The 19,830-nt window shown below is 37.7% G+C and overlaps 1 protein-coding gene across 23 annotated transcripts in view; it reads left to right on the top strand.

Annotated features, from left to right (window-relative positions):
* The window catches only part of ZBTB20 (zinc finger and BTB domain containing 20), a 761,796-nt gene that overhangs the window by 389,813 nt on the left and 352,153 nt on the right, over window positions 1-19,830 (top strand). For all 23 annotated transcript variants that reach the window (XM_034659426.1, XM_034658883.1, XM_034658692.1 and 20 more), the window contains one exon: window positions 15,926-15,973. The gene's annotated coding sequence lies outside the window, so the exon portion shown is untranslated. The remainder of the gene's footprint in view (window positions 1-15,925; window positions 15,974-19,830) is intronic.

Raw genomic sequence — 19,830 nt, 5'->3', positions numbered from 1 at the left:
TAGAGAGTCAGTTTGCTCAATGATGGTGATATGTCTTTGAGATATACATGGCACAATAAAGGAGTTCTAAGGAGAAGTTCTGTTGAGGCCATTCCAGATGCAAGGCTGTTCCAGGGACCTTTGAGGGAGGGCTTCGTGGGACATTGGTTAACCGGGTATCAAGGCGTGGCTTTTCTTCACATCTCTGGCCAATTCTTCTGTTAGTACTAATAGACTATATGTCCTTTTCTTGTTTTATGACTTGAGATCACCTGTGACCTGCTATGGCTCCTCCATTTTCTTTCTCCTTAATAGTCCCTCGCACAGTAACCTATAGCTGGGTGTGTGTATATGGGTGAGTAAAAACTGGAAGGAACAGTATCTCTTACAAGGACCTGTGGGTGCAAGAAACACCGTGATTATTACATCAAGCACTGCATAGGGAATTAGATTGCATTCAACTGAATTTTTCCTTACTTAGCCAAACCTATGATGATTTTTCCTGAATGACTGACTCTATGTTTCATGTATTCGCTATAGCATCGGCATCTATGAAACAGATATCTCATTGGTGAAATAAACAAGAGCTTGGAAATCAAAAAGGGCAAAGTGTTATGCTGCAGGCCTAAGTAATATAACTTAGCAATATGAATTGCTATTATGGAGCCTAAATTGAAGACAAATGTAGGACTTCAGGAGAAATAGAGTAGCCCTGTTCTGATTCATAAGATTCCACATCATTGACTCACAGGCCATTGGTATTGTTTTCTAAGGAGAAGCCTAAGACTAAAATCATTGACTTTTAAAGGTTTCTGATTAAGAGATAGAGTATCTATTATAATTATGTAGTCTCAAACACTTTAGAAGTTTGAAAGCAACACATAATACCTATAAAAACAGGAGAGGGAAGACTCCTAGGTATAAAAATGCACATAGAAAGTCACTTTTTAGGCATTTAGGGAAGGATGTTTTATGTAGATTACTATTTTAAGTAATATTTTGCTGTACAAGTAATATGCTTTCATTATGGAAAAGTTCGAAAGAAACAAAAATTATTTAAAATTGTCCTGCCCAGAAACAACCACTTTTAATGTTTTCATACGTATTTTCTAGCCTTTTTTCACTATGTGTGTACACATTTATCATATCTTAAAAAATATTTAACTTTGCAGGAGTTACTTAAATAATAGATCAACCTTTCCATGTTGTTGACTAATACACTTTTTAATTTAACAATATTCCAAAAACATTTTTCATGTTATTAAGTAGTATTCAAAATATAATATTTAATAACTGCATAGTATTCTAATATACAGCTGTACAATCATTTACTTACTTAACTTTCTGTTGTCAGACAAAGATTCCAAATTTTCACAATGGTAAATACTGCCATGGTAAAAACTTTTGCTTCTAAATCTTTGTGTAGATCTTCAGTTATTTCTTTTAGATAAACTGCCAGATGTGAAGTTTCTGGGTCATTAATATTTCATGTCTTTTTAAGTTTTTGGTGCACGTTGCTAAGGTGCTCTCCAGAGAGTTGTGCCAATTTTATTCTTTCTATGGTAACATCTTAAACTTGCCTTTTAAAAGAAAATTCCATTTAAAGCTGTGCCATTAGTCTTTTCAGGGTCCTCTCTGGTCCGCCAGTTACAGCAGACTCAGCTCAACTTTTACCTCAAGGTTATATTTAAAGTTATGGAAACATGTTTGTAGATCAGTAATGCTACATATGAGACAACTTAAGTAATATAATCTGACAGTGGATTAGAATGTGTTCCTGTCTTGTGCCTGCTGTGTGCAAGCATTCTGCTTATCCTGTATAACAATCAGACAAAGAGAAAGGGGGGAAGAGAGGAGGGAGAGAGGGAGGGAGGGAGGGAGGAGAAAGAAAGAAAAGGAAAGGCAGCCAAGCCAAGGCAAGGCAAGGCAAGAAGAAAGGAAGGAAGGAACAAAGGAAAGAGAGAGGGAGGGAGCATGGAAGGAGGGAGGGAGAGTTGGAAGGAGGGAGGGAAGAAGGAGACCCATTCTCTCATTTGGACTGATTGAGCGCTCACAGTATGTTAGGCGCTGAACTGAACATGCATGAGACATGAGTCCTGCCCTCTGCCTTACAATTCCATGCACCATGATTCATAAGGCATCACGTGAACAGTGGGCTTCTAGGCCATATGGGACAGGCTGACTACAAGACACCTGTGCTCCACACTTGCAGGTGGACTGTGTGAATAAGTCTTCCTATCTGTGCAGTCTGGGAGAAGGGAAGTTTGGGTATCTGTTTCAATTCTATAATAATAGAGAAAATTCAAGGGATTCCTGCAGGGGTAAGTAGAGATAAGTGTAGACTAGAAATAAGTGATGGCATGGGGAGAGAAAAAAAAATCTCATTCCCAGTTTTCCCACTGTGTCCCCTCCAGGGGAGTCTGTGCCACTGGGAGGAGGCCAGGTTCCTCCGTGTGGTAGCTTTGAGTTCCTGAGTTTTCAAAACTGCTCAGGGAAGGGAATGGCATGAATATAGACACTGTTTTCTTGTGAGGACAGTGGGACGATATTTAAAATTGGGCCTCTCGTGAATAATCAGAAAGGTTGCTGTGGACCTGGGACATCCTGGAGAGCCTGTACCGTGGAGCCAGTGTGCTTTGTCACACTGCAGGGAGGTGTGAGGGGGCTGACAGTTGCTTGATTGAGTGCCCATCCCACTGCATGCATCAGGCTTCCTGACAGTTCCTGGGTTAGCTAACACTGGTGTGAGTTAGGAGCACGATTGTAACAGTGACACAAAAATTCCAAATAGCCCTTCTGCATAGATACACATTTCGAAAATGCATAATAAATGACATATAGTGAAAATGTAAACAAGCCATTTAATAACATTTTAATGCTTGATTCTGATCTCTTAATTAAAATGTGCATAAAAGAAAACAATGGTGGAACATCTGTGTGTGTTATTGGGATAGCAGGATTTATGCTGCACCCTGGGCTTTTTTGTCCGCTTCTCAGTGTGTGTGCACGTGGGAGGGTCTTCTCTTTGAGACACAGTTCCCTGCTGGAGCCCCACCGGGTCCCTGCTCCCACCCACCATCTCTTGCCAGTGGCTCCCTCTTCTTTTCTTTCCTCCTACATTAAATACTATATGGCTTGTTTGCTGCTGAAATGAAAGCACTCTCAGCATTCGATCTGAAAGCCACTCTTCACCCCACCCCTATAACCTGAAACCCTGACCTAACCCTGACTCACCCTTGTTATCTCAGCAGATGTACACAGCATTACCTAATGGTTCTGGCCTCAGTGAATAATCTCAAAGAGCTCTGGGGAACCATGGCCCTTTGTATCTGTGACCTTGCCACAGTCATCACTCAGCTGGACACTATGTGGCTTAGTTGTTAAAGACAGAAATTCTACTCACCCCTGGTGGTGATTTTTTAAAAAATTATTATTCATCTGGGGGATGTATCTCTGAGCTTCATTTTTCCCAGTTGTTAACTGAGAGTAGCCACAATCACAGAAGTCAAGGGTTATTAAGTGCTTTAAGGTCTTCCAGTGAAAATGTTACGCCATGAAGTGCTTTTATTTCTATCATTACTTGGAACATACCTGATCACCAGAAAGTTTGTCTTTGATTAAACCAGCCTAAAAAGGACCCCACATGTTCTTTTACTCCCAAAAGAACTGTTTATCATTTATGCAATAGAAAGCCACAGCCAAAAGGTCTCCTTAAACATATAATAGTTAATATTTAATGGCCCCCTTTATGAGAGGGACATTGCTGTGGGACTATGTCTAATCCTCACAATGTTCCTGCAAAATCGGTGGTTTTATTCTTCATTCCACAGGTAATGAAACTGAGATTCAGATCCATGTAAGTGATGCGCGTAAATCTATATTGTTAATCAGTGGAAGACTTGAGATTCAAATTCAAGTCAGTCTCTCTCTCTCTCTCTCTCTCTCTCAAGGCCATAATCCTTCCACACTATCAGGTCCTTTCAAGGATAGCTCCCATTTCCTGGAGACAGTAGCGAGATGGTGTTCTGAAAGAGTTAAGTAAAATGCACCCCGTTTGTGACAAATGTCTGAAACTTGTTTGTATAACTTGGATTTAATTCACAAATAAAGAGTAATTATCAATATGTCACAGATGAAAAGCTGCATGTATGGATCAGTGTAATTTCTGTTCCTTGGCTTATGGATGCAGTATGCCCTGGGGAATTTCACAGATCCACATGGCATCTCCTAGTGCTGCGTTCTGTGTAAACTGAACGAGTCAAACTCCTGTGTGTTGGGATAGCTAACCACTGGTTACTATCTGAGGAAATCTGTATGAAATCACCATAGACATGGTTGCGTTTCTGAATTTGTTCGTAACACTTAAGTGGGGGTGAAATGCCAATTTTTGGTGCTGGCTTTGTATTTTTTGATCGATGTTTATTTTGGGAAGTGTTGTCCCAGGAGAAGAGAGGTGGTTCATTCTTTCTTTTGCTACCCTCCCTTTGCCTTCTTGTGCCTCTGTTTCCCATCTGATTCAATTTTATCAGTTTGCGATAATCTTTTGATGAAAAAGACATAAAATGTTCATACACTAGAAGTTATTAAGACTTTAAATCACATAAGATTACCCTTGGGGTGATATATATACTTTTTTATTTTTTTTTATTTTTTATTTTTTTGGCCTGAATTTTGCATGTTTCGGTTTTCTCTTCGAGGATTTGCACTGTATACTGGGGACGTGGAACTGGTACTTGTTCCACTCCCTTTATTTTTCTCTCAGTCTGACAGAACCTCTGCTTTAGGCTTATTATGTATCCTGAAGCAGTCCAGTTGTTAGATTTATATGATGTTTAGGCTGTGGTCCTGGGGAGTTTGCAGGGCATTCTAATGTGTATTAAGGAAAGCGTCATGATCTAGCAGAAAAAACACAGGCTGTGGAGTATCAGAAGAGCTCGGCTTCTTTGCTCACTAGCTGTGTAGCTTTGAATGAGTTATTTAACAACCAGGCCTCAGATGTTTTCTCTGTAAAATGGGCATGAACAAGAATGCCTGCTTGATACAGATGAAATGACAGAGCACATTTAAAACATTTGGAACCATTCCTGACTCTCACTGAATGTTGGTTGCTTCCATTTCATGTAACAAAGAAAGGGGAAAAATAGAAAGGGTGGAAATTAAAAGATGATATTGGGTCTGAGAAAAATGTTTTCATCGTTTCAAGCCACCATAGTGGAGGATTTCTCTCAAAGGCAGAGGCCTGGGTGCTACTTCCAGATCTGCCACCAGAAAGCTGGCGGACCCTCTCTCTGAGCCTCAGTGTCTCTGTTCCTCGTCTTTAAAATGAGTGAGTCAGAACGCATGGTCTCTGTTTCATTATATAGTTTTGCTTTCTGAAGAGTTTTTCTTCTTCCCAGAGTAGTCTATGGCTGTCACTGCTGAGTGTGTAAGTCCCAAGGATTGTAGAAGGCCTATTGTTGAGATATGCTTTTCCCTTGTACAACTATGTTTACATGTACATTTATGTTCTTGGTCTATTTGTCATGTGTCTGAGTATTTATGCACCTGCGTGCTTGTTGAAATAAGCACACTAGCATACATTCATACATTTTTGTGGGTATGTGTGTTTATATATAACCTATATATATACAGTATGTGTGTATATATATAAATATATGTCTGTGTGTATGAGAAACAGATGCACTGTAGGCAGATAAAGCAGATAAATATAGATCCAAATAGAAGCAAAGCATATAAATATAGATGTTATATAGAGTGAAAGCAAGCAGATCAGCACCATTTCATTATTGCTTGAAGTCTTTGTAATAAAAGAGTTGAAAATCAGTAACTGACATTGAAATTATTGATTGAATGACACTGTCAGATCAGAAGGCACAGTGTAAGGTAAGAAAATAACCTGTCTTTCAACTTTGAGGAGCAATTAGCAGGAAGATTTGTTACTTTTAATTATTTGATTTATGAAAGTTTTTAGATGCTATGTAGTGTGGTGTTTATTAAGAGTACAGATATGTCACCTTTCCTAAAAATACTACCAGGCCACAAGAAATCATACATAGGGAAAGAACACCTATTCCAGTCCTGAGAAAGGACTTGATGAAGGTGACAAGATCCCTTTTGTTTGCAGGCTGTGATTGGCAGCCCTTTCCTGTTTTTAGGTCCGGACAGACAGTTGGTTTCACGTTATTTTTCACACGCCCCTTGAAGTCTGTAAGGAAACTCACCTAAGGGAGATATTTTGAAGCACAAGGCAAAAGTCACCATTGTTGAATTATTTTTGTGGGGACGCTTGCAATTGTGCTTAGTGAGTGTGTTGTGTGAGTAAAACCGGGCTTCCATCTGTTACTTTCATGTCACTGTTTTCACCAGTCAAAATAATTGTTTGTGAGTTTTTGCTTTATTTTGTTTTGTTTTAGTGGAGAGGGTATTGTGAGTTATTTTTAGCAGGTTTGAGTTAACTGTGTAATTTTTTTTTAACGTTGAGAGTTATATCTTGGTCATGCATTTAAATACTGTTTGAAAATAAGGAGTGCCTCCTATTTTCCCCCAAATCTCATCTATTTCCCTAAACAGATCGCGTCTCTTCTTCAGCTTTGTTGTAAGACCATCCAGAGAAGCTCAAATTTGAAGAAAGCCCTTGAAGTTGTGCTGAAACAAGTCTTGCTTTTGCCTAAGCAAAACTGTCAAAGTTGTTGTTGCTTTCTCTGTTGTTTAGTTTACTATTGCTTTTCCTTATAAGGATGAGAAAAGAAGACCGGGAAGATGTTCTAGTTCTCTGCTCTTTTGTGCTTCTGCTAAGCCAGAAGTTAGTGTTTCTTCCTTCCTCCTCCCAATCAAATTTAGACTTAAAGCCCAAAAAGGGGGGAAGGACAAAGCAATAAGGATGTATTAAAAGTTGAGGAATAAATTAGTGCTGCCTAAAGAATTGTTAATTCATCCTTTCAAATCCGTTTGGCTACTATTACTTTGTTATTAAGTTCTTCACCAAATTATGATTTTAAAATATATTTTAAAAAACGTCCCAGTGGTCTTGGGAATAGGATAGGACATCACACACACACACACACAACACGCACTCACACACTCCTCTTTTCTTTGTTCTTTCATTTTCTCCTGCCTTAACATATTTACTGTTTAGCTTTTGTCAAGCACTTTATATAGTAAATTACCAGAAATTTTGACAAGGAAAAACATCTGTATACACATACACACATATTATATACACCCATATACACACACATACACACAGTCATATTAAAATTGTTAATGTACTAATCATCTGATTTAATATGCGTTATATTTTTAAACTATTATCTAGTTATTTAGTATAAATCTTTAAAGGGATTTTTGTAAACACTCAAATATTGGTCTGATTTAAAGGTTCCTGGGAAATTGTGCACTTTCTTATCTATGACAAAAAAAACCATTTTCCAAATATACAGTTAAAAAACAGGGATTTATCAGAAGCAAGAGCAAAGCAAAAACCTGTTTCTTTTTAGGAGTCATTTACCCTTCCCATCGCCTACTTGAAGCATGTACTCTTATCATTGGCATGAAGGTTTTTTTTGTTTTGTTTTGTTTTCTAGATGGCTTCATATTCTGCTCCTGGCTTTGTGGTGCATTACAGTACCTTGTGGGCCTGGGAGTCAAATAGGTCCTGATCCACACCTGTACAACTTTTTAATTAGCTCTCTGTCCTTAAGCAGATTAGCTAACAGCTCTGTAGCTAGGTTGCTAATCTATGAAACTTCGGCCAATCTTATTTACTTCACAGGGGGTTTGCATTAAATGGAATAATGTTAATGAAGTACATGGGATGTAATATGTATCTAATACATACTAAAGGAATGCTAGTTTCCTCCTGACCTATTAATTTTAATGTATGTCTTGATTTCTTCCTCCTGTCCCTTCTCACCACTGTGGCAGAGCATTGTACTATAGCCGTTAGACATCATGGCCAGTGCTAGAGAAATAGGAAAAATGAATTTTAAAAAAATTATTAATTATCTAATACCCACCCTGAAAATAGGTGTATGAGGAAAGAGATCTAAGGAGACCATTAGGAATTCCTGCCTCCTATAATTATAAGTTTTTCTAGTTAGCAAACAGGAGTGGAAGACTTTTCAACACAGTGTTGCCAAAATCCTATTCACATCAATAAAATGGAAATGAAATATCTCTCCAAGTGATGCACATTAAACCTTTTAAAAAATAGGACATCTTTTTATTTCCCACTCATATGCCAGGTTAATGGCTTTCATCCACAGTGGATGCTGTTCACCTTAGCTCACTGCAGATTAGGCTCCTTAACTAGCACCTACTCTTAAAAAAAAAAAAAAAAAAAAGATTGATTTATTTGTGAGAGAGAGGGCCTGGGAGGGGCAGGGAGAGAGGGAGAATCATGAGTAGGCTCCATGCTCAGGGCAAAGCCTGATGCAGGGCTCGATCTCACAACCCTGAGATCATGACCTGAGCCAAAATCAGGAGTTGGACACTTAACCAGCTGAGCTACCCAGGCGCCCCAGCACCTAGTCTCTTTTGGAGAAAGGTATGTGGTCAGAATTCAAATGTCATTGAAATTTCTGAATAGTTGCTTTATGTTTTCTCTTTTAAGGAATAAGGAGGGGAAAAAAAATTCTTCCCACTCGAAAATATTTGGAGCTGTGTTCAGCCTAGAGCTGATCATTTTAGCTGACTTGTAAACCCCGCAAGAGTTAACATTTTATAAGGGAAACAATGACACAATCTTAATTACAATGAGTCTGGCAGCAACATTCCTGTTATCCAGGGACCTCTTTCTCATGTCCAAGTTCCCTTTTTAACCTCCTCAGACTTCACTTTCCATGTAGCTGCAATTTTTGTATGCAACTCTTTCTGACTTTTTTTTTTGGAATTGAGAGAGTTTGGCTACTGTCATGAAGCCACATTAAGCCACTCGGATTTCTCTGGACCTTCTTCTGCTATGCCATAATCACTCCGAAAATAGTTGTATCTCTGGAATGGAAAGAAAGAACAGAGAAAAGAAAGGTGACATGGTGAAGTGGAAAATGAGTGGTCTGGAGATTGTGAGCTTTGCTCTCCATCTGATGAGATTCCTGTGACATAGACTGCAGTCTCATTGACAGGGCTGGGATCTAGACAGCCGCAGTATCCTATGGCAAAGCCTACATGTTGTCAGTATGTTCTTGCAGATTTTATTTTTTAATTTGAGTATATGCCAAAAGCCTATTTATTGTATAATGTTTAAAGTTTTTCTTCCTTTATGACTTCTGAGGATTTCAAAGCACATTAACAAAACAATAATTTTTATGAGGAAGAGTTATAAATAAAAGTTGGAGAAAAAGATGCAAAGTGAGAGAAAGGAAAGAATTTGAGGTCAGGAATGGGCATAAGTGAACTAGAAACAGAGTTAAAAGTGACTCTATCCAAGAGCCAAAGAATAAAAGGGAGAATGAAAAGAGGAAGAAAGATTAAAGATAAAAAATGAAGTATAAAATAGCTTTAAGGTGAACATTGTTACATAATGTAAGGATTCCTTATCTTATAAAAGAATCTTTTCAAATCTTTCTCTATGGCATTTAAAATTAGATTCATCCTGAATCTAATATTATGCTATATGTAAACAAATAAGAATTTAAATATAAACTTGAAAAAGAAAAAAAAAGGCCAAAAAATAAAATAAAATAAGATTCAGTTTATGCATTATTAACTTATTCTATGCTATGGAGAAAGGAACTGGGAGCTTTAGATACTGGTCCCAGCTTTGTCTCAAAATATATATATCCCTGAGAAGATTACTTTCTGAGCTTCAGAATCTTCATGAATAGAATGAGGGATCCAGGCAAGTTCTCATTCATTTTTTAGAATCCATGAAATGAAATAGCATGTGGGATGGTTTGTCAACATACTTCCAGGATGCTTATTTAAGGAAGTTGCTGAATTTGATTAAATTATATCATTGATCAAAGTTTAAAAAAAAACAGAACTTTTAAAGGTTTTGACTGAAATGTATATGGCTAGTCCTAGATGAATTAGCAAGATGGTAGCCCCACTATTTAAAAATTACTATGGCTGCCACTGCCAAACACGCTTTTAGTTAGTTGAATCTTCAACTGGAATTTTTGAGAGATTGCCCATGCAACTTTTCCTCTAAAGGTCTCATTCACCAATTCACTGAAAGATGGCATTTCTGACTTTCTAATCCAGAATTTTTTTTTCTTATAAAACTCCTGAAAACTCCAAGAAAATGGAAATCAGTACATTCTTGGTTGCCCTGCTATTAATTTAAATTTCCATAACCTAATCAAAACTCAACCTGCCTTGCCCTTCAACAAAAAGCTATATTCTCTCCCATTACTAAATGGCTACATTCTTCTCAGTATTTTTTAAAAGATGAATTATGTTGATATCCCATGACTTTTCCTTTAGAATGTGTCCCTGGAAATTAAAATGGACTTTTCTGTGCCCAAGACTGAAATGAAAAATAGTCCAAAAGGGCTAGTGGAAATGAACACAAAACTTTGCTGATGCTATCAGCATTATAATTTTTGTTAAGCTTTTTTCCAATAAAATGGAACTGAACTCAACTGTCCCCAAATAACTGTCTGATACTCCCTCTACACCATCATTTTGTGTCTACAGATAAACGATAGAGTAATATAGCTTAAGATTTCCTGTAAATCATGGGAATGTTTCTCTGAGGCTTTCCTAGCCACTCGTCTTACAGAGATGTTTCTCCCATCATCATTTTGGTGTTTCAACAAATACTTGCTGAGCATAGAGAATGTGCCAAGCGCTGTGCTAGGTGCTCAACACACAACATCAATTATTAAAGCATCCCTGACAAGTGGATGAGTAGGCATCTGCTTAATATTTAATACGCTGAACTGGGTGAAAAGAGATGATTGGATGATCAGAAATGATCTTTCTTTTGGATGTGATTTTGGATTGTACTTTCTTTTGGATATGATTTTTCCTAGTCACCATTTACAAACCCACATTCAGGAAGGAAACAAGCTGCCTGTCTTGCCCTTGAGCTGGCTGCTAATAAAGAGAACTTCTATTTCTCTTCCTCACCTTACTAGTTGTTCTCAGCCATAGGAGGGCACTCAGGCACAAGAAGGTCCTATGTCTAGCAGCAGAACTAACTTCACCCTTACTTGCTGGCCTGTGATCTGGGAACTCACAGTACGGCATGGGAAACACTGAGGGCTAGGAATGTCTATCATCGTCCTGATCAAAAGTTAAATTTTAAGTGCTCTCCATGGGCATAATGTAAGAAATTACTTAAATTTCTTTTTCAAGTGTTGTTCATCAGTTTAGAATCTTTCCTCGTTTTGCCCATTTCTCTTTGATTATCCTGTATTAGGCAGTTCTGTGTAGCCAAATAATTTGTGGTCTATCTTCTTCCAAAGTAAAATAGTGACATTTTCAAAGATTTCTAAGTGCATTCTTCAGGCAATTTTAAAAGGGTATGGATAAGGTAGAACGTGTTTCTCTTTGCCTTGTGTGTCTTTCAAATAGTATTTGCGACTAGGTAAACTAGTTGGACTGTGGCATCAGCTATCACAGATACCGAGTCACAAATGCATAGAGAGAATGATAAATAGGTGCATACGGAGAAGTCTGACAGTCGAGTGGAATTGCTTTCAAGTAATTTGACACATTAGTACTTTCAGACATTCACCTGCCAGTAATCCTCATTAGAAATAAGATTGGAATATTGGGGTCACTAGCTCAAAGTCCATTTTTCTGAGACCTGAACAATAACCAGAAGTCAGAGCTCAAGGGAATAGGAATGAAACTGTTCTAGGCTTTAGAACTGTTTCTCTAAAGGAGCTCTTTCTCTCTTTCCTCTGTTCCTCCTTTCTCCTCTCCACCGTTCTCTCCTTTCTTTTTCCTCCCTCCCCCTCTCGTTCCTTTCTTTTAAGTGCTATGAATTCATTAGATGGCATAGTGTAAATCAATAGTAAACGCTAACCGCCTACTCTGTACTCAGTTACGCAACATCACATAGCCGGTACACAGAGACAAAAAGGGAAAAAGCACACACAGCCTTTACATTCAAAAGCTCTTGCATAATTTTACTTTTCCACAGCCAAAAAGAAAAAAAAAAGGAAATAACAGATGGGGAAACTTACAGTTTTTTTTTCCCTTTTCTCAGACTGTTGAGGAGGGAGTTAGTTAACATCCGTGGCCATTTCTAGTTGCCCTAGGCTGCAGCAAAACATCCCATAATTGTCAGTGACTTTAAAACAGGATTTTGTGACCCTCCATGATGTGGCAAATTTTCAAATAATATAAGACTGAAATTATTCTGAGGTGTTTAATGCTGACTTGGTTTTTACTTGTTTTGTGAAAAATCAACAACATTTAAAGTATGAAATGAATTTTAAAATAGAGAATAAGGAAGATGGCTGTGTGTGTGTGTGTGTTTTCATTTGAAATGTATCCTGATGTAATATTTATGTAAAAAGCCAGTTATATAAACCCTGTCTTTCTCTCGCCTTTTACTTTGGGGGTGTAGAAAGCTCTAATTTTTTTTTTCTTTTTCTCGTGACAAACTCCAAAGTCTTAATGATACCGAAAACATCTAGATGCTATAGCACAGACACTTAATTCAAACTCCCTATAGAATTCATCCCCTAAACAACAGTTCCACTTAGGAGCCTGTAGTTTCTGGAATTTTCATTTAGAACTTTCTGTCACACTCTTCCCTGGCACAGGGAATTCATTGCACCACTTTTAAGTCTCTTTGTCCATTTGTAGCCGATCACCCTCTCCCACACCCCCACTTTTTCACCAGAATAGCCCCCCTCCCAGCCTAAGTGGGAACACCATGAGATTTGCTGAGGTCTATCAGTCTTCTGTCCCTGTTTATAATATTTTATTTCATTTAACAGACTGATATCCTCCGGGAATCAGATATGTACCTGATGAGGGACATTTGAGGACTTTTGGTTTTGTTTTATGCTTCCTTTGTAGTTTCTGGCTACTGAATGGTCATAAAATGGGTACACAGGACTAGGCACTGTTGGGTATCTGCTAGAGGAAAGTAAGATCAGGTATCTGAGGGGTGGCGCTGGTGGTAGTTCGGGTCATATTCTTTCGTAACGCAATCCGAGACGGAGAGGCAAGGAGATGAATCTCCTTGTACTGGAGGTCAGGAACATTCCTTTAGGTCATACTCTTTTCCTGGATGGAAAAGCCAGATGAAATTGGTTCATTTGATTTTACTGAAGGTAAGAGCTGAGTGTTCCTTCACTTTTTTAAAAAAAGATTTTGGCTATATCCTAGTTTGTTTACCTTTCACTTACACGTTAGCTATTAAATTTAGGATTCCCTTTGTATGGAAAAATCTGGTGCATAAAGACAAAAATCAAAGCCAGGAGAGTTCTGTCTGGTTTTTAAGGTCTCATTGCCTCAATGTGTGTCTCTCTCTCAACAACCGAGTGATTGAGAGTATTGGGATTATCATGTCTCTGTATCTGTGATGACATGGGGACATCTTTAGTTGTCTTAATGAATAATAAGTAAACTAGTATATACTTTTTAAGTATTTTATCAGTATGTTTCCTGGTTTTTTTCTTAAAAGGATCTATAGCTCAGGTAGATTTGTTTGTGGGAAAAATAAGGAAAGTTGATCAGAATACTCGGTCTTTCACCAGGAAATCATATTCCTATGTATACATTTTCTGAGTGTCCCTCTCCATGTGTTATGGCTGATTTTGGATTCCAGGATGCAACTCTGTATGTATATACCTGCATCATGTAAAATACCATACTTTATAATACAATTTGAATACAATTGATTATTCATCTGTAACCAAGCCCTTATTTTGGGGGGGCAGTTCCATATACAGGGAGTCATTTTGTGTATTCTGATTTTCAAATGGGTTGCCTGGATTTAAAAGAAAACTTAGAACACTTTAGATAGAGCATTTTCTTGGTTGTCAAAAAGAGTTGGAGGCATGCATTATAAAAGAAATAGAGGAAAATGTCTTCAAGTAAAATATCTTTGAACTTTTTTTTCTGCCCGTTTCTCAGAATAGCTTCTGTTTTCATCTCGATAGGTTTTTACACTCTCTGAACCATACTTAGGACAGAATTGACCTTTCAGCGTCCGAAGGCTGCCAGCTGATTCTGGTCAGCCCTCATTTTCAATTGTAACCAGGACCCCGGAAACATATAGGTTACTTCTAGTTTTTCTTTGGTAATGTGGGATCCAGGCTTCGAAGGGCCGGCAGGCCTAAACTTTCCGTTCCCAGGGCATCCAAGAAGTCAGGAGAGTTTTAAACAGTTTCTCATTTTTCAGAAGTCCTTCATACCTCTTTCAGTCTAGCTTCTCCTCACTGTTGGCAGTAGTAACAGGTATTTTTAAATGTTGCAACAAGAATCTAAGCCACTGACTTACCTTACCGAGCAGAATTACTCCAGTTGTGCCCAGCATATAGTAGCCCCTTCATAAATATTTTACCACGTTTTTGTGAGCTGGTGAGGAACCTTCCATGGCTGTTCCTTCACAGTGCTTATGCAGGTGAGCAGTAAGCCTTGAGAGGAATAAAGGGGTAAGATGAAATCAGATGCAGTGCTCTTCAGGTCCCAGCAATGGACAGATCACCCCATTTTATAAGAAAGCCCTTATTATCCTGTCTCTGTCTTTATAAAAGTAACAAATCACAGAAGGCAATTTTATGTTTCCTAGAGGTCTTTTTCAGTGGTCAGTGCTGCAAAGAACAGTGGATCATTTTAAAAAAACATAATTTTTGGCAAGCTGCTTTGGTGGTCCTCATTAAGTTTCATATGCAAATGTGTTAGGAACTTCAGATTCTGGGTCTCAAACATACTCCTTTTGCCCTTTGCCACAGGATCCTTTGAACCTTGGCTTTTCTCATTTTCCCTGACTGTTAAGTTTTAGACTCCTTTTATTTATATAAGTGTTAAGATGATGACTATAGACAAATTTATATAAAGTTCTTCCTTTACATAGAATTTCATTACTTTTAGTTACAATAATTCCGGATCTTTCTAAATCAGTTTTGACTTCAGTTAGTTATGCTGGTTATTTTCAAGGCTTCATTCTGGTGGTGATATTAGGGGTGGGAGGTGATCTCTGGTAAACCATCTATGGCTTCTAAATTATAAAAGCAGTGAGGAGACAAACATGTGGAATTATTGATAGACTGCTGCTCGTTAGGCAAGCAGCTTTTAAAATGCAGATTATATAATATTGGGGGATTTTGTTGCTCCACAGTAGAAGCTTTTTAAATGTTAATTTGGGGTTTGTTTTGTTGCTCTGTGACTTAGCATAAAAGGTTTTGGTTTTAAAAGGTTTCAGTTCAGTCGTTCATTTGTCTTACAGGACTTGGAATATAATACTATACATTTATTTATACTCATGAAGGAGAATAAGGCCAGTAACTCACAACTCATGAAACCAGGGGTAAATAATCCATAACTTGTTCTCCCACCATTGCCACAATATTTATATCCAGAACACAAGTAACAAACAACCAAAAACAAGAAGAAACCAGTTTGTTTTTATTTACAAAATGTTTAATCAAAAGTACAGTAAAGTTCAAATGGAGCTGCAAATCCTGGTGGTTCACAATGGTTTGATTTATTTTTTCAAACAGACCATGGATAATTAACCATAAAACATAACTTTCCCAATACAAGTTACAGTGAATTGCAAAAATGGGCAGCAAGTCATTCACAACTGGTTGCAACTGGTTCGAGCCCTTAAAGCTGAACATGCAAACAGCTGTCCATGCCGCTTTCCCAGTGCACACTTGTATGTTCCCTCCTAAAAGGAAGTCTCCTTTACTCTCTGTAGAGTATCACTGAGTCAGCGTCCCAAGGTGAGAAGTGAATGGGTAATTTTCCATGATCACTGTGTTGTCACGCATTTATTAAATGCCCAACATTTATGATATTCTTTTCATTTCAGAATGTTTCGCCATCACTAACTGGATATTCCTCACAACTTTGCTGTCCGGTGAGTAACTTTCATTATCCCTAAATGGCAGTCTGCAATATTAAGGTGCCAAGAAGTCAAGTGTGTTTCTACCAGATGCTGAAAGAATTCAACCTAAAGGCTGTGGTGTGTCCACCACCTCAAGTACTAAATTTGAATAGGATGTATTTTGACATTGGTGAAGGGTACAGATTTTATATCCAGTTTGTTCGTTTGAAATACGATCATTTAGAATGATTAGAAACATGATCCCAAGAACCTGTGATCACAGATTTCAACAAACATTTCACAATGATTTTGCCACATGGAGGTGGAAGTATTCAAAGGACTTGTTTGGCAGGACTCTCCAGAGATACAGATTTCCAAAGGAGATGCCTGAATGGACAGAGAGGGTGATGTGGTGAAGTTGGAAACTGATGTTCCCCATGTGGAACGTTGGATGCTTTGGCATTAAACAAACAAACACAGAATCTTCCAGACACATTTTGTGATGCTTTGAACTACTTATTATTCTGTGATATGCTAAAAATTTGAAATGCATTTGCTTCATTTGAATCAATCTTAAAATCAGACATGATTGCTCTTGTGTACACCCACAAATGGAAGGGAAAATGTCCTGTAGGAGCATGAATATAGATAGCCACCTCTTTTACAAGCTAAGAGGACCAAGACCAGAGCTGCGAGTGAGCCTAGCTTTGAAAGCTTTGAGGTCTGTGTGTGTTTTAGTGGAAAATGGTGAAGTTTCAAAAAGGTTGGTATTGTGGCCTTCTAGAATTCTTGAGATTTCAGTGGCTGGGAGGAGAGTACAGGTCAGGACTAAGGGTCTATTTGCAGAGCATCATCAAGTCAGAAAGAGCCTAAAAGAGCTGCGTTTGCTAGAGGTTGGCCGGCCTGGAAATGTCCTGGCAAGTGTACTGGAGAAGGAGGGGGACCAGAGGGGGTGACTTGCCTGGCATCTGGTGATATTCTGCCTGGCTCCAGCAAGGCCTATTTAGTCATGAACATCATATTCATCCAAACCTTTAAAAGTTACACTCTTGACTTCACTTTATATGAATGTGCATAAAATGAGGAAAATAATCTCTTCGGGTAATAAAGATAGCTTTCTAACAGGGACTTTCCATATCCATTGCACATAATCCATAGTTGTCACTGAATTTTTGTTTCTAATTCTGTCACATATCTACCTCTGTCCCTCTGAACATATCCATCTCACCAGTGAAGGCCTCGAGCCTTTAGGATTGTAACCACTCCCACCACCCCACTCCCACTCCCACTCCCATGCTTTATTTGTTATGCTAAAAACTCCTGTCACTGTGAGCATCAGGACTCAGGGACAGGCTTACTTGGTAGCTTTAATTTGTTGCTCCCATTGCTTTCATCGCAAAAGGATCTCATCACAAAATGGTCTGAATTTCACACTCTTTCTGGCTTGCAGAGAAGTCGGTTCCTCCCCTATTTCTGTCCGACACACAGAAAGCTCTTTATGTTTCTGTGATCAGATAAAAATCTGTATTGACGTTTCTTTTCCTGTGGGTGTATTTCACTTCTAGGTATGAAGATTTAAAGTATCTGGGCAAAGCTGTGTGTTTGTAGTTTCTCCGTTTTAGTGAAAACCTCTTCAGGAAAGGAGAGCACATCTTATCCATTAATGAATAAAAATTTATTTTCATTTTAAAATGATACATGCTCATTAAAAATAATTTGGAAAAACACATAGGAGTAAAATGAAGAAAAATACAAGTAATTATTTCTATAATTTAAATCCAATCATTAATAATCATTTGATGTATTTCTTTACTCTCATTTTTCCCTGAGGATATATTTTTTTAAAACATGTAAACATACTTTGTACATAATTTTGTGTCCTGCTTTCAAAATTTAACCTAAGAATTTTACATGTAATTACGTGGTTCTTATAAGTGTTATTTTACATAAATATATATAATTCCTGAAGAGAAATAGCTTATTTAATCTAAATGTGCAACAAGAGCATTTTTGGGGTTTTTTGTTTTAACAGTTTCACTTTTTATGTCCCCACAATGTCTTGCATATAAAAAGTAAATGAATCAATCAATAATGACTAAAAGAGTGAAAATTCAAATTAGTATATATTTTTGAATTTTTATTATGAAATCTTTCAAATACATGAACATAGATGCGCTACTCCAGTGAACTCCCATGGACCCATCCCCAGGTTTGCTCAATGTTGAACTCATGGCCCGCCATTTCCCATGCTACTACCATATTATTTTGATGCAAACCGCAGACATCACAGCATTTAGTCCATCAAGATTTCAAACACAGAAGGACTGTAAATGGTATAAACATTTAGATAAATAGTTCTAATCATTGTATACAGGAGGATTTTTCTTCTGAGTGTACTGCCATTATATTTCCTAAAATGTAACAATTGATCTAAAGTCTTGTCAGAGTGTTTCATAATATTCTTAGGTATATCTGTTATCCAAAAGGGCAATTTGGTTGACCAGAGAGCCATTTGACAGATTTGGCTAGACTTCTCAGGGACTTTTTTTTTTTGGCACTATTTTTACTTGACTCAGAATGATAATATACTGCTAGTTTTATCATTATGGGATATACACTGTGTTATATACAATTCTGTATCTGAGGTAAAAGGAAAACGTAGTGCTCTGACTACTTTAGAAGCCCAGTGTGGCTGCCACTAACCCATAGTGGATAAATATGGCCAACCTACTTAAACCAAACGTAACACTGGATTTTAAAGCATCGTTTTTAAAAGATTTATTGGCAGAAAGGAAAGGTTTCTTCCTAAAGTGGCACTAAGGAAGTCTGAAAAGGGAGGAATTATATATTAATAGTCTGAATAATTAAAAATAGAAAAGCACTGTTTGGGGAAGTGAGGGTCAAAAGAGACAGTATATTGTCGAACAAAGGGCACTCCCTATGTGCTTGTAAGTATTGCTCTAGTTTACTCTAAGAATATTTAAAGGACCTAGTTTTCTGTGGCTAGACTAGATCCTTTGCATGCAGAGCTCCACAGATGAAGAGGGTTCTGTGCAAATTAGGCTCTCCACAAAGAACCCATAGTTAAGGTTTAGTCCTGCCTCGCCGTCTTTGAATTGCAGTCAGTGACGGTTCAGTAGTAGTGTGTTGTCCAAAAGGTGTATTCCACTCATCAGAAATTCAGGATGTGAGTAACTATGTAACATACTGCATCAGTATAAACTGGATTTATGTGTTACTCAGGTCTATTTAATCTTAGGAGCACATTTTCCATTGGCCTCGAAAGTGAGTAGCTAGAATATTGATGTGCCTAACCCTTGGGGAAGAAAAAAAAAAGTGCTTCTCCACTACACTAAATCTCTACAAAAATATGAGGGCTTACAGTATGGACACATACAAAGTATTTTCAGCCAAAGTTGGTAGAGGAAAGCACATGGAGGGGGGAAAAAAAAGAAAACAAAAGAAATAACATAAGCAATAAACTATTTCAAGCAAATAGAAAGCATCTGTAAAATTTGCCAGACTTGATGGTGTAAACAATACAAACTTTCTTTCTTTCCATTTCGTTTTTTCTCCTCTCAGTCTTCTGATCCTCTCTATTTCTCCTTTACCCTGGCTTGGTGTTACCACCGTTAAAATGTCCTCCCTCAAAAGGTCAGGAAAGGATCTGATGGCTTGGCATTGAGACAGGTATTCCAAGGAAAGATGGTTAGGATCTGGCCACTAACCATTTTTTTTGTTGTTGTTTTTTATTTTGTATATTTATTTTCTCATTCATTTATAGACAGAAGTGTCCAAAGACAAGTTCTATAATTTAAATATATATTTTGTGCCACTATTTTAAAGCTACACACCTCATAACACCCATCTTTTAAAACTGCTAACCTTTT

Source organism: Ailuropoda melanoleuca, chromosome 1, assembly GCF_002007445.2.
Source record: "Ailuropoda melanoleuca isolate Jingjing chromosome 1, ASM200744v2, whole genome shotgun sequence".
Classification (NCBI taxonomy): Eukaryota; Metazoa; Chordata; class Mammalia; order Carnivora; family Ursidae; genus Ailuropoda; species Ailuropoda melanoleuca.
This window is presented reverse-complemented; position numbering and strand designations above follow the sequence as displayed.